Here is a 15,736-nt window from a genome sequence, read left to right as displayed (position 1 = left end):
GCCGCCTGATTGACGGAAGTCCCGCTTTTCAGCCATTTGCTCTGGCATTTTTTTTTTTCAACGTTTATTTATTTTTGGGACAGAGAGAGACAGAGCATGAACGGGGGAGGGGCAGAGAGAGAGGGAGACACAGAATCGGAAACAGGCTCCAGGCTCCGAGCCATCAGCCCAGAGCCCGACGCGGGGCTCGAACTCGCGGACCGCGAGATCACGAGATCCCGCGAGATCGCGAGATCGTGACCTGGCTGAAGTCGGACGCTTAACCGCCGGCGCCACCCAGGCGGCCCTCATTGCTCTGGCATCTTGAGCAAAGCGCCTGCTCTCCCAGGCCTGGCTGTGACGATGACCGGGTGGGAGTTCTGCCAAGCGCTCTGGATCCACGGGCGACTTCCCCGTGGCCTCAGGGGGGCAAATTAGGAAGGGTGGGTACAGACACGGGCAGCGGCCATACACGCTGGACTTTTCAGTAGAGTTCTGGTGCTGTGAAATCTGATCGCTTTTCTGTAGAGTTAATTCTCGATCTGTGGTTTAGTCACTGAACACAATAAAGGTTCTTCCTAGACATATGTTCACAAATCAAAAAAAAACAGAACACTTTTCGAGACCGTATGCCATCATTTTTGGCTCAGGAAATCCATTTGCCATTTTCATATAGATGGGATGTGACACCTGCAAACCGCGGTAGCCAGCCTAAACCTTCCCTGCCTCCTTTCCTGGGTTTTCAAAGACTGCAGATTTGGGATTCGGGATCCTGCTGAACACCGAGGGGGAAACTGCAGGCAGAGAATGAGGGATGGCGGGGTGGGGGGAATAGCCAGGGGCCAGTTTGGAACCACGAGAAGGCTCTAATGACGTTCCGAGGGCCCGTCACTTCTCAAAGCGCTGGCAGTGCGCCTGGCCAGCCCTGCTGAGCCCGGGGAAGAGGTCTGATCTACCTCGAGACAACTGGGCCCAGGGAAGCTCTCTACCCCCGACACGTGCCTCTTAGGAGCATCTGAGAGAAACCTCCCTGCGGGCTCTGGAGAAGGAAGACTAGACAATGTGCTTCCCATTGTCTACTTAAAAAATAATAATAAGCACCGAGCTCTCCTTCCCCTTCGAAATCTCAGACAGACTTTTGCCCTTGCAGTGGGAGGAGCACCACACAGGGAGGAGGCCGGGTGCCAGGCAACCGGAGAGGCGGTCTAGCCCCAGGTCTGCTCCAGACTCCCAATTCATTCATTCCCTTCTCCCGGCCTCCGTCGCTCATCTGTAAAACTACAGCCTTGTGCTAGGTGACTCGTGGGTCTCCGGGAGGCGGGACTTAAACTCTTCAGGAAGACCAGGCAGTCTCAGCCTAGGCAGGCCAGGGGCGGGCCCTGGAGGGGACATTCGGCGCTAAGGGGAGGATTGTGTGAGTGACCTCCCTGACCGTGGAAAGGGCAGCCGGCACCCACTTTCCTGGCCAAGGAGGAAATGACAGGTGGCCCGGCAAAGGGGTGCCGAGGCAACCGAGGCGGCCTCATTTGTAGAGGAATCAGGGAGACAAGTCTTCAAGGCATTTAAGGGCCCTGGGCAGGAGAAGCCTGCTAGGGGACCCTCCACAAGGACCCGTCCCATCACCTGGGACTGAATGGCTACCCTGCTGTAGGGATGGGGTCTCAGATGTGGGCCTCCAGGGCTTCCTGGACAATTTCCTATAGACGTAGAGCCAGTGGGTCGATACGGGCTCGAGAGGTAAATTCCAGACTTGTGGATACCATAGGGAGGTGGTGCTGGAGTGATTAATGGGAGCTATTAAAGGGAGCTCACCAAACACATAGTGCAAGATAAGGACGTGGGGCATAGAGCTGAGGAGGTCACCCAGAGGCCTTAACTGTGGATCGTGATATAAAAGGTTGCAGGCATCTGCACTGGGCTCGCCGTGCCCTCTAGACAGCTGACGGCTTAGGGCCAAGAGGGTAACCTCATACCTGAGTCGCAGGTGCAGGGGTGCGATCGTGTCGGTGGCCACACGCAGGGCCGTGGGGTGGGGGAGATAGAGGCAGGCCGCGCCCTCCCCCTGGATACCACTGGCTTTGGAGGAGGCCGTAAAAGAGAGGCTGTCTGTTTCCAGATCCCAGATCTGAGGAGGAAATGAGGAAAAAGTCACCGGAGGTCGTGAACCGGCTGCTTTGCTGTGTTTCCGAAGCCGTCACCTGGGGCAGGGGTCTGGTCAGGACTGACGGAAGTTTACACGCTGCCCTGCCCCCACTCACCAAAAGGAAAAAGGGTGAAAGGGGCTTCTTGTCCCCCGTTGTTTGTAAAGGAAGCAGAAAGCGGGGCCCTTGTCCCTGAGCCCCTCTGCCATGCTGAAGCTGCCCACGGAGCAGGGATGCCAGAGGCCAAGCCACCATAGGAGCGGCCAGTGGCTTCTCTTCCCGTGGACCGGCTGAAAGCAGGAGCTCGACATCGTGGGTCACATTTGGGCACAGAGCTACCCCCGTCTCCCAGATACGTTCCCGTTCCTTAACGCAGTTCTTCCATACCAGCCACTGGGGAGATATTTGGAGCACTCAGGGAACAGACCTCAGCGTGGTTATTGGTTAAGGGCATGGAGGTCCGGAACCCCCCTGCCTGGGGTGGCCTTGGGCAAATTACCACTCTCCCTTTCCCTCAGTTTCTTCATCTGTAAAATAGGGAGACTAATAATAGTGCCTATCTTATAGGACTTTAAAGTCTTAGGACTTCTTAAATATTAACAAAAACAGCATTTAGGATCATGGCTAGGCCACAGTATAATGGTATGCGATTACAACGCTAATATTATTGTTAATCCTTTATTACGATTATTGCATAAAGTCATGCCACGGCTCTTGTGTTATTTTAAGGTGATCTGATGAGAGCTGCAAGGGAGGGCTCACTCCCTGGGGAGGAGCAGATGGGCCAAGTGCAAAACTGGGAAGACAGAATCATCACGAAGGCAGCTGTTGCTTAGTGGGCTGGCATGCGCCAGGCATTGTGTTCAATGCTTTCCGTGCATCGTTTCATCTACTCTTTGTTAGGGGCTGAGTTGCGTCCCCCCAGAACTCGTATGGTGAACAACCCCCAGTATTTCAGAATGTGGCCTCATTTGGAAATAGGGCTGGAGTCTGGCGCGACGAGCAGAGATAAGTCACGCCTCAGACAATTTGACTGCCGTCCTTGTAAGAAGGGGGAATTTGGAGAGAGATGCACCGAAGGGGAGAGTGTCATGTAAGATGAAGGCAAGTATCAGGGTGACGCTTCTATGAGGCAAAAACGCCAACAGTTGCCAGCGAACCCCCAGCAGCGAGGAGGGAGGCAGTCTCTCCCTTCAGTTTCGGAAGGGACCAGACCTGCTAATACCTTGATTTTAGACTTCCGGCCTCGAGAACTGCAAGACGAACCTTTCCATTCTTCAAGCCACCCAGCTTGAGGTATTTTGTCACAAACTAATTCGATCCGAAACCAACTTTGGGAGGTAGGTATAATCCACCGGGTTCCGGCGAGGTTCAGTGACTCTCCTGACGCAGGCCTAGTGAGCCGCTAAAGTAGGAAAGAGCCCATCTTGGGCTCGTCTCCCGCCAGAGCTGTGCTGGAAAATCGGAGGACTAAGCTGGGTGGGATGTACTTGGATGGGGCTTCTTTCCCCCACTTTGAGACTCCAGGAAGCAAATCAGCTATCAGGAAATTTGAAGCCTTTACCCCTTAGGCCAGACTCTTATTTGTTGTGTTTATCCTGTGAGTTTTCCTTAGTTCTCCCCAGTAGGTAGCAAACTCACTTTGAAAGTTCTAGCCTGCTTTTTTAGCTGTGATTTTTAGGTCATGGCATGAAAGGCAGGAAGCAATACACTTTGGGAGGTCAGTCTCGGGGTGACAATAGTGATCAAAGTAAAATAATCCCATGGAAAAGATGATCTCAGGCCCTTCTTGTTCAAGGGATGTCCCCCCTTCCTTTCTGGAGAACTAAATTGTTTGAAAACGCTCATTTTCCTGGATAGAAAGGTAACACACGGTCACTTAAACCACAACAGGAATCCATTTATCTAGTAATTTCTTCTTACTTCATGAGATAATGTTACTGAGAGAGAAGGTTTTGATGAGGACAAAAATAAGGTAACTCTGGAGCCTGGCAGAGGGATCTTAGTTGGAATGCTATAGAGGGACCCCTACAAGGTCTGTGAAAGGGAAAGGTAGGAAGGAATTCTTCACACTGCCGTTGTCATTGATTCAGCAAGTTGGCATTAAATCCCCAAAGTAAAAGTAGCTACAACAAATTCGTATCACTGACCTATCCATGGTCTGTCCAGCACCCTCCTGTCTTCTGTTAGGAGAACTGCCTCTCTGATTATAAGCAGTAGACATGGGACGGACCCAAGCCTGGTCAATCTGTGTCTTCCCTTAGATTTTTCTGTCTAGAACTGATAGTGAATCTGGAATTGGGTTGTGGGTTTAGACTGGCCATCGATGGTCCCAGCCATTTGGAAGGAGAAAACCTTTCTGCGGTAGGAGTCAATATCAGTGTGCACGAAGGAGTAGAAATTCGTAGCGCAGGCAGAAAGTGTAGAAATAACAGTGCTGTGTTTGAACCCAGCTGCCTGTGAGGCCACCTGTCTGATGATCAGGTTTCAATAACCAATAAATCCTCCCTTTTTAGCTTAAACTGTTTGAAGTAGATTTTTGTCTCTTTGGCCTAAAAGAGTCTTAACTGGTAAAACTACTCTGTGGTGAGCACAGCTCATACCTTATCTTTTATGAGCACAACTAACCTACGAGGTGGGTCATTTTGCAGAAGAGTGACCAAAGTCCAAGAGAATTAAGAGTGACCAATGACCAAGAGAATTAAGAGTGACCAATGTCCAAGAGAATTAAGAGTGACCAATGACCAAGAGAATTAAGAGTGACCAAAGTCCAAGAGAATTAAGAGTGACCAATGATCAAGAGAATTAAGAGTGACCAAAGTCCAAGAGAATTAAGAGTGACCAAAGTCCAAGAGAATTAAGAGTGACCAATGACCAAGAGAATTAAGAGTAACCAAAGTCCAAGAGAATTAAGAGTGACCAAAGTCCAAGAGAATTAAGAGTGACCAATGACCAAGAGAATTAAGAGTGACCAATGTCCAAGAGTTTAGCAAGATTGAATCCTTCACCCAAGGTCACTGAGTTTCTGGTAGTTTCAGAGTTTAAACTCAAGTCTGTATTTCTCCAAAGCATTCTGTACCCCACCCCCAAATGCACACTTCTCTGTCCATACTGGAAAGGTGTTTCTGGGGAATGACCACCAAAATAAGGCATTTCCTGGTTTCCCTTTCACCCAGAGTTATGAACTTCACAGTAGAGTCTGAAAGAAAGTGATGGGTCATTTATGGCTGGGGTTTTAAGAGGCAGATATGCGTTATCTGCTCTCATGCCCATCGCCCCAGGATGAAGAAGACTCTGGGAGTCTAGGACCCCACATGAAGACAGCCTAGTTCTTGAATGGGAGAAAAATGCCCCTCACCAGGAGCACTGGCCTTGGGTTATGAAAACAAACAGGAATAACCTTCTGTTGTCTCAACCTCTAGAAAATATGGGGTTTATTTGTTACAGTGGCAAGCCTTACCTCAGCTGATACACCGTGCTATCTTCCTTCCAAGAAATAACTTTCTTTCAAGAAATAACTTTTCTGTACTGATTCCTGTTAACACAAAACAGCCGTCTTTGTGGTGTGCAATGTTAAATTCACAGAAAATAACAAGTGAAAACAGAAAACCGAACCTGTCACTTTACTCTCCTTTAGAGTAATGCCAGAAACCAGCAGACTCCTGAAACGTTCCATGTGTCCCCATGATTTAGAGAAGTGAAATATTTGGGCTGAAAAATCAATTCAAAGAACGAAGACCATCTGATCAGGCATGCTAGAAATTTAGCTGTTTGGTTCCTGGTTGATTACTTTTTATTTGATAGGAATAATGTATTCTGAAATAAATTACACACCATATTTCCAAGATAGGATTTCAATATATTTTAAACACATTTTGGGAAGTGATTCAATATGCCTGAATCATCACAGGCAAGATGCTAATCTTGTAATCATGATTTTAGATTGGAAGAAAATGGAGAGGCACTAGGAAAAGAAAATAGGATAGAAGACGTGTTCTTACATACAGAGTTATGATTATCTGATGGTGCCAAGTTTTGAGGGAAAAAAGCTCATTAAAAATATGAAGTCTCCAACTTTGTGGTTTTGAGGATGCCTTTGGACGGATCTGATTTTCAAAATAAATCAAAAACTGAAGTCCATAGGTTTTACCATTTTAATCAAATTTTCTTGGAGGACTGAATTGAGTTTGGGTCCTGGTTGCATCACGACCTGTGATGTCAACAATTAATTTTATGTAAAATGTCCTCATTGCTGCCATGAGGTGGACTCTAAGCTCACTATACAGGAGCCATATTGGATCCTATCAACATGGCAGCGTCCCTGTGCTCAGTCTTTGAGGCTTTTCTCCCCATTGCCCACTCTTGTTCTCTTTTCTATTTCATCCACTCCATGGCTTAAAATTTCATCTAAATGCTAATGAATTCCAAATTTATATCTCCAGTTCTGACTTCTCCCCTCCACTCAGGATGACTCTATCCAACACATCTACTACTGAGCTCCTGGTCAGGCTCCTTCTACACACTATCTGCCCTGCCTCAGTTGGGTGGGGCCCAAAGCCTTGGTGTCCCCCTTGACTCCTCTTTCTCTCTCCTCTCCCCCTCCTTTAAAAAAAAATAATGGTTTTATTGAGGTATAATTTACATCACACAAAATTCACATTTTTAAAGCGTATAATACAGGGGTTTTTAGCATATTCACAGAGTTGTGCAACCATCAGCATTGTTTAATTTCAAAAAATTTTCATTACTTCGAAAAGAACCCCCATACCCATTAGCGGCCACTCCCTATCCCCTCTCCGCCCTCCTCCCTGCAACTACTGAACAAGTTTCTGTCCCTGTGGATTTGCCAATTCTGGACATTTCACATAAATGGGATCATCCAATACATGGCCTTCTGTGACTGGCTTTCACTTAACATAAACTTTTCAAGTTTCATCCATGTTGTAACACATATTAGTACTTCATTTCTTTTTGTTTCTGAGGAAAAGTTCATCGTAATGATATGCCACGTCTTGTTTATCCACTTATTAGTTCATGGACATTTAGGTTATTTCTACTCTCTGGCTATTATGAATAATGTTGCCCTGAATATTCATATGTAAGTGTGTGAACATAAGTTTCCAATTTTCCTGGGTGTAAATCTAGGAGTAGGATTGGTGGGTCATAAGATAACTCTATGGCTAATGTTTGAAGAACTGCCAAAATGTTTTCCAAAGTGGCTGCACCATTTTAAATTCCCACTAACAATGTATGGAGGGCTCTGATTTCCCTGCATCCTTGCCAACGCTTGTTATTATCTATATTCTTATTTTAGCCATCTTAATGGGTATGAAGTGGTAACTCACGGTGGTTTTGTTTTGCATTTCCCTAATGACTAATGATGTGAAGCATCTTGTCATGTGTTTATTGGCCATTTGAATATTTCTTTGAGGAAATTTCTGTTCAAGTCCTTTGCCCATTTTTAAATTAAGCCATTTGTGTTTTTATTATTGAGCATACAGATTTTTTGGTATTCTACGTGCAAGTCCCTTGTCAGATGCGTGATCGGCAAAATTCTTTCCCATTCTGTGGGCGGTCTAATCATTTTCTTAATGGTGTCTTCTGAAGTTTTTAATTTTGATGGCGTCCAACTCATTTTCTCCTTCTTTCTGTCTCTTGTGTTTTTGATATCATATCTAAGAAATCATTCCCTAGTCCAAGGTCATGAGGACTTACTCCTATGTTTTCTCCCAAGAGTTTTGAAATTGTAGCTCTTTTTACATTAGGTCTATGGCCTATTCTGAGTTAACTTTTTTTTTTAATTTTTTTTTCAACGTTTATTTATTTTTGGGACAGAGAGAGAGACAGAGCATGAACGGGGGAGGGGCAGAGAGAGAGGGAGACACAGAATCGGAAACCGGCTCCAGGCTCCGAGCCATCAGCCCAGAGCCTGACGCGGGGCTCGAACTCATGGACCGCGAGATCGTGACCTGGCTGAAGTCGGACTCTTAACCGACTGCGCCACCCAGGCGCCCCCTGAGTTAACTTTTATATATGGCGTGCGCTTAGGGATTAAACTCCTAGGTTGAGGTGTCGGCAGGTTTGCTTTCTTCTGAGGCCTTGCTCCTCGGCTTGCAGATGCCCACCTTCTTGTGGTGTCTTCCCATGGTTGCTCTTCCTCTAAGTGTGCTGATTTCCTCTTCTTAGAAGGACACCCATCATATTGGATTAGGGCCCATCAATATAGCCTCACGTCACTTCATTACTTCTTTATAGGCCCCGTCTCCAGACATAGTCACATTGTAAGGCACTGGTGGTTAAGACCTCAACGTGTAGATTTTGAGGGGATATGATTCAGCCCAGAGCATCTGTAAATCATTTATTATGTGAGTGGTCAGTGAACTGGTTTATGTGTCTATACTGACCAGTCATACTGACTTGCCTGAGGCTCCAGGAGTTCTTTGACTCAGACTGCTCTAAACTCCCACCCTCTGGCTCCATGAGAGAAAAAAAAAAAAAAAAAAAAAAAAAAAAAGGATGAAAACTTTTCATATTCTTTGGGAAAGCATACGAAATGATGGAAAAAGCAAATCAGTGAACTTTCTTTCTTTCTTTCTTTCTTTCTTTCTTTCTTTCTTTCGGTATAAAAGCAACGCATTACAAAGATCACAGGGGCAACTGAATTTTAGAGGTAGATGGGACCCTAGGTATAGAAGTACAAAAAGAGGTATGAAGGCAAACAAAATGAAAATGGTAATATCACTGCTTCTAAAGGACTCTAAGTGTCTAAATCCTAAGCCTTACAGACAACATTTCAGAAAAGGCCCACCTGCCCTATGTGTATCGCACAATAAGATGACCAATAGTAGCAAGGGACTGCTGCCTCCCCCGTGTCCCCATTCTGTCCCCTGCTCCTCCTCTCCATCCTCCAACATACATTCTCCCGGGGGAATCAGGGCAGCATGCAAACGGGGGCTGAAATGCCATAAGGTTTGCTCATCCCAACAAAACACCAGGTATAGAAAATTTTCTAAGAGACTACCCTTCCATTGCCCACGTATCTTCTTTTTCCAAAACAAATCCTGCTAATGTAACTACCACTTGAGTATCTGCTAATGCAGAGGCCTCTAAAGCTGAAGAGGGGAAAGAAAACAGGAAAAGAACACATTCATTGTCTATAGGAAACTGTTGGACAATGTATCAAAACATAAAAGGGCAAAGACCTTAATAGTGTTGTCCCAGGACCTGGAAGCTATTTCGTTATCCTCAGCAGATGCATGGATGTCGATCACTGGAGCTGTGTGGCTTTTCAGCGTACCTGCTGGTTTTCTAGAACGAAAAAAGAACAGATGAACACCAAGCAGTTCTAAGCGCTGTTTCTAAATAAAAATGCAAGACTAAACTTGGTCCGGATCTGGTAGTTCTATTCAGCCTGGAGGAGGGTTACGTCTCCTTCTGAAATCACGCAAGTATATATCTTGTGTGATAAAAGGACTGAAGCAAATAATACCCAGTTACAGCAACACAACTCAGTGCGAGTTGAAGCCCTGGGCTTTGTTTCACCAACTGCTGACAACATCACTCTAAAAGGAATAACGAGGGATGGCACAGGGTGGGGCTGGAATAGATCCTGTGGCAAGTTGTTGCTTTATGCAGGCCAGAGTTAACAGTATTCAGCTCTAGGGGGAATGTCTTTTTGATATAAGTTTATTTCAAGGAACTCTGAGGGATCAAGGTGCCCTCAGGGTCGCAGGGCTGGGTGTGTAGTGAGAGGGTGGGAGGTGGGGAGAAGGGAGGCAGGGCTGAAATGGAAAGGGAGAGCACACTATCGTTTTATAACCAAGTCCCTGGAAGGTAAGTGGATTGTTCCACGTCAGCAGGCAAATGGGCGCCTAAGGTAATAGAAGTGGGTAGAAAAAATCATTTTTCTTTCTCTCTGATTAGGCATCTGACCTTGTGCTGGGCGCTATACGTGGATGACCCCATCAGTAATCTTTATTACTGCTGGAGGGGTAGGTATTCTTGGGACCATCATTATCGAGGAGGAAACCAGCAGAACCCCTTGAGCAGGATCACTTGGCTACCAAGTGACAGGGACAGAATCAGATCCCTCATGCCCACCTGCTCCTAGCGCTGCCTCCACCACTGCCTGTTGTTGCTGAGGGGCATGGGTCACCTTTCAGATCCTCCACTGACGCCTGATACAGAGGCTCGGGGAGGAAGCTTGGGGCGCCCTAGAGGACCTGTTCTTGTCCCCAAATCCCCACCATTAATGCACGAGAAGGCTCCTCCCTCTTTTCCACTCTCCTTCCATCTTCAACACTTACCAGTGGAAATGATATAGGCTTTTAGAATCAGCCAAAATGCATTTGAACCCAATTCCGGTGTTATTTCCAAAAAGTTAAACTCCTCTGAGCTTCCGTGTTACCCCGTTGGTAAATGGGGCCAGGGAGTGGCCGGGGCGCCTGGGTGGCTCAGGTGGTTAAGCATCCAACTCTTGGTCTTGGCTCAGGTCATGATCTCGCGGTTCGTGAGTTTGAGCTCCACATTAGGCTCTCTGCTCTCAGCACAGAGCAAGCTTCAGATCCTCTCTCTCTCTCTCTCTCTCTGCCTCGCTCAAAATAAATAAACTTAGAAAAACGGGCCCAATGATTTGCTTATTAATCCCCAAGAATGAGTCCCTAGTGGCCACAAATAGGAGTTTCCCAGGCTGTGTGCGTGCGAGATCAATGTCAGGCAGGGGTTCTTAAATTATCCTAAAGGGGAATTGGCGATCCCCTGTCCTGCTCTCAGGTACTTTACTAGATCAATGGCACTCTTGGTTGGAGAAAGAAAACAAACTCACCCAGGCAGATAAGGATTCCAGACTCGAATGATTCGATCCATCCCACCTGTCAGCAGCAAGTTCATTCTTTCATTTACAGAATGAAAATGCCTTGACTCCTCTGTAGATGCGAAAAACGGTTTGATCCCATTCTGCTCGCCTTTGGGGCAAACCAAGGAACGCTTGGTGTCTTCTTGCCTCAACGTCTTTTCTAACATCCCTTATCCTTTCATCTTTTGCTTGACATTTGTTGTTCCCACAGTGCGACCTAAAAATATTCACAGAAAAACAAAACACAGCCTCTTAATACGATCAATTTTCTGACGAGTTGCTGATTTTGAAAGTCCCGCTTTTGCTTTCAGTGAGGACTACTTCTTTCTTCCTCTTTCACCCTCTGGTGTTACACCATGGATCATCTGAAGAATGAAAATGATTTCTGTAAGAACATCAAGACTCATTTCCCCTCCTTCTCTAGAGAGAGACAAGAAGGGTCACCTGGAGGAAGGAGGAAGCGTGAAGAAGGCCAACTCATTCTGAGGTGGGTAACCCAGCTTTTAATAAATCTCTGCTGAGCACCAGGCAGTATGCCAGGGTCTCGCCATCCATGATTTTATCTGAACCTCACAGAAACTCAGTGAGGCAAGCACCTTTACCTCCAGGGTACAGATAAGAAAACCTACACCTTTGGGATGTTAAGAAACTTGCCATTAAGAGAGCGATGAAACCAACATCTTCAACCCTAAATCAGAGCTCATTAAGGCAACCTACCCGTTTCATCCACCAACCAGCCAACTTTTTCCTACAATTATTTTGACATATTTTTAGTCAAATGACTTTTTGGCTTATGAATCTACTAAACAGTAAAATCAAAATAGTAGCATCATCCAGAAGCAATCAAAGGCCTTCATGTGGTGTCAGACATCAGTTTCACCAGGAGATCACGAAGGAACTCTCCATCGAGCTTACCCTGACCTCCGACCTTGGCTGTGTCCAAGGTGGCCGAGGGGCCTTGGATGAAGAAGGTCGAAGAATATTTCGTCTTCAGCCTCCCCTTGCCCCCACGCCCAAGTTCATCTCGGAGGGCGGTGCTATTTCAGTCCAGCAGACTCTCCCGAAGTAGGACTCTGATGCAGGTCTGCTGAGTTTCGGGAGAAATGGGAAATCTTTATTCTCACTGGAAAACTTCCAGAATTTTAAATGCTGGTGCACAGTTTCAAAACATGTTTTAAATCCGTCTGTGGTTGCTTCGCCCATTGCTGTCTCTGAAGGCCTCCGGTTTAGGAACGTGTTGGTGTGGGGAAGACAGGAACGTATCTAGGAAGGGGAAGGGGGCCGCCATCTTTCCACTCCTTCTGAGCCCTTTTCCCTCAGTCACCTGGCCACTCTTCAGTCCATGAACTCCATTTGCAAATGACCGGGGTATGTGATTTCCACCTTCTTTGGGGCTGCGGTCTGGGCGCCGGGACAGTTTACTGATGGTGAGTTGAGGTCACAACCTTGCTGCCCGTGGTTTCTCCCAGCACTGGCAAAAAGAGCTGGCTTGGGTAGGGTACCTTGCTAGTCTCTCTGGCCCTGTCCTTCCCTTCCTCCTTTGGTAGGCAGCAGGAAGGTAAACAGTCTTGAACCCAGGGCTCTTTCATCTGCTAGACAGAGGGGAGGGGAGGGTGAGTGCTGAGTGCAGATAATTACTTAAGACGGGAGAGCGGAGGTGCATATCTGGATGAGCACCTGAAGTATCAAAGCCACGCAGCAAACCCCCCTCAAACACCAGTTTGACACCTTCACCCGTCTTGTTATGAGCAAAGATCTGAAACTTCTAAGCAGGTGTGTCATTTTTTTTTTTTAAGTAGAGGGAGAGCAGCCAGTTCATTTGCATGATCTCTAGCAGTTCTTTTCCAACACAGCCAGACAGAGATACATGTTTAAATGGTCGTCATGGAAACCAGAGAGCATAGCTCTCCCCCAAGGTCTGAAGGAAGGATGGTGAAAAGTTTAAAGCAATCACCATGGAAACCTAGAGCAGATTCAAGGCAGGTTCAGATCCCTAGCACACTAACTAGCAAATAAATCTTCAGGTGCTGGAATCCTACAGGAGGGTAGATTCTATGCTTCTAGCACCAGCGCTGACCCAGAAGCCAGGTCTACAGTTATGGGCTCCCAGCATCCTCTGGGGTTGACAGCAAGGTGTGTGTGTTCCCCCAAAGCTCAGACTTTGACTCTTCCTCTTTCGATATGGGTCTTGGAGCCTCTCCTGCACATCTTTCCTTTTATCTTATTCCTCCCTTCCATCAGTTTCCTCAGTATGGTAGGAACCCACAGAACTGCTGTGACAAGTGGATCCCTGCCCAGGTCTGCAGGAGGGAAGACATTCAAGGTCCAGCCTTTGTTTCTCCATAGCTGACCAAGATGTAACTCCCTTTCATGTTTATTAGTGACCACAATGAGGGGCGCATGGGTGGTTCAGTCGGTTAAGCATCCAGCTTCAACTCAGGTCATGATCTCATGGTTCATGAGTTCAAGCCCCACTTCAAGCTCTGTGCTGACAGCTCAGAGCCTGGAACCTGCGTCGGATTCTGTGTCTCCCTCTCTGTCTTCCCCTCCTCTGCTCGCACTCTGTCTCTCTCTCTCAAAAATAAATAAATATTAAAAAAAATTTTAAATAACCAAAACGAAGTCAAGGATTTCTGTCTTCCATCACCTTAAGTAAATGAATGCACTTGAAAGCACTTCCTGTACTACAGAGCCCTCTCTGTAACCCCCATTTAGGGATGGGGAGCTGGTGCTGTAGCACCTTTTGGAGGAGTGTGCGTGTGTGCGAACATATGGATACCTGATTGAAGCAGTGATGTGACTGTAGGACACTGTGGGAACATGTTGGGGGGACATGTTGGATGGGTAGATGGAAAGAGAAAACATGCGAGGAACCTGTCACCACAGAATTCTACTTTTCCTGGAGGGCAAAGCTTCAGAGCACCGCGTGGGGAGAGAGAGGTGTGTGGTTTGAATTCTGACCACAAGTAAGTTCATTCAATAAATATTTACTGAGCACCTATTATGTACCAGGCACTAGTCCTAGCACTTGGGACATAACAATGAGCAACACAGATAGAAACCTCTACCTTTGTGGGGCTTACCTTCTGATGGGGGACGGCAGACCATAAACAACAAACAAGAGATAAATTATATAGTCTAAAGGAAGGAGATGGGATATATAGAATTAGCGAAGGGTAGAGCAAAGTAAGGACGATTGGAAATGCCAGGAGCAGGAGCTGGGCTGTTTCAGAATGTGTATAATAAAGTGGGCAAGGAGGACCTCCCCAAGAGGTGACATCTGAGCAAAGACTTCAAGGAGGCGAGGGAATGAGCAATGTAGACATTTGCAGGGAGAACTTTCCAGGCAGAGGGAGGATCTGGTGAAGAGATCTTAAATATATCCCAGGAGATTGGTATGACTGGGAGGGAGTGGGTGAGGGAGAGAAGTGGGAAACCAGGCCAGAGATGTAAGGGCTGGGTTGACACACAAGGCCCTGGAGGATTTTGGCTTTGACTGTGAAGGAGATGGGGGGCCTGACGGAAGATTTGGGTGGATCTGACATCTAGTTTTCCAGGCTCTCTCTGGCTGCTTTGTGGAAAAGAGACCATAGGGGTGGGGTGGAAGCAGGGAGAGTTGCAAGGCTCTTGTCGTAATCCAGGCGAGAGGAGAGAGTGACTCTCACTGGATAGTAGGAGAGGGATTGGGGCAAAGTGGCCAGATCCTGGGCGCAGTATGAAGATAAAGCCAATGGGCTGGCTGTGGGTGGCAGAGAGGGTCAAGGGTGACCACTAGGTTTTGACTGGAGCAACTGGAAGGATGGACTTAGAACCAACTGAGCCGGGGAAGATGGAGTGAGGGGAAGATGTGGATCTGGGTTTGGATTTAATTTTTATGTCTGTGAGACTTCCGAAGGGAAAGGTCCTGTACAGAGAGACCCATGGCAACTGGAAATGCCAGACTGAAGTTTGGGGGGCAGAGCTGGGTTAGAGACATAAATTTGGGATCTGACAGCAATGGCGCCGGAGGGCATCGCTGAGGGGCTGAAGGAGATCGAAGAGAGGAAGAGCAAGGACGGAATCCTGGGCTCCAGCCCAGGGAAGGAGAGAAGAGGGGCTGGGGGCCTGGAGCCCAGTGAGAGAAGTGCAGGAAGGGAGTGGGAGCCACCTGTTGCTTTGGGTGCTGAGAGGCCAGTGGGAGGAGCATCCACCCTGCCTTTAGCAGCACGAGGGGCCCTGGTGGCCCTGACAAGAGAGAGTTTGGAAGTGTGGCAGGGACAAAGGCCAGCTTGCTGGGAGCTTGAGACAGACTGGGAAATGAGGCATGGGAAAGAGCTCTTCCTAGGAGTCTCGGAGCAGAGGCTCCCTAAGCCCCACTATTCTCCTCTTAGCACCACGCCAGAGCAAAAAACACAGATGGTAACCGGGGTGAGGAGGGCGCCGACTCTTTCGGTCACAGACTTGTCCAGATCTCTAAAGACACTTGGCAGTTCAGGGTGTAAGGAGCTTTAGTGGCCCCTGCTTTCTGGAACGTGAGAAGAAAGAAGGGATGCACAGGAAACTCATGGCAAAATTAGGGATCTGGGAGTGTGAGCTGGATGAATCTTTAGAACTCACATCCAGCATTTTTGTTGAACTAGAAAGGAAACTGAAGCCTGAGGTCACAGTTCTGTGAGTTGCAGAGCCGGGGGCTAGAACTCAGAGATCCTCATGACGGATTCTTTGCTTCTGTTCTGCACAAACACTCAATTTTGAGCTGCTTCAGTTTCTGAAGGCTGAGTGT

Source organism: Herpailurus yagouaroundi, unplaced genomic scaffold (genome assembly GCF_014898765.1).
Source record: "Herpailurus yagouaroundi ecotype Mexico unplaced genomic scaffold, PumYag 197, whole genome shotgun sequence".
In the NCBI taxonomy this organism is placed as follows: Eukaryota; Metazoa; Chordata; class Mammalia; order Carnivora; family Felidae; genus Herpailurus; species Herpailurus yagouaroundi.
Note: the sequence above shows the minus strand (reverse complement) of the source record.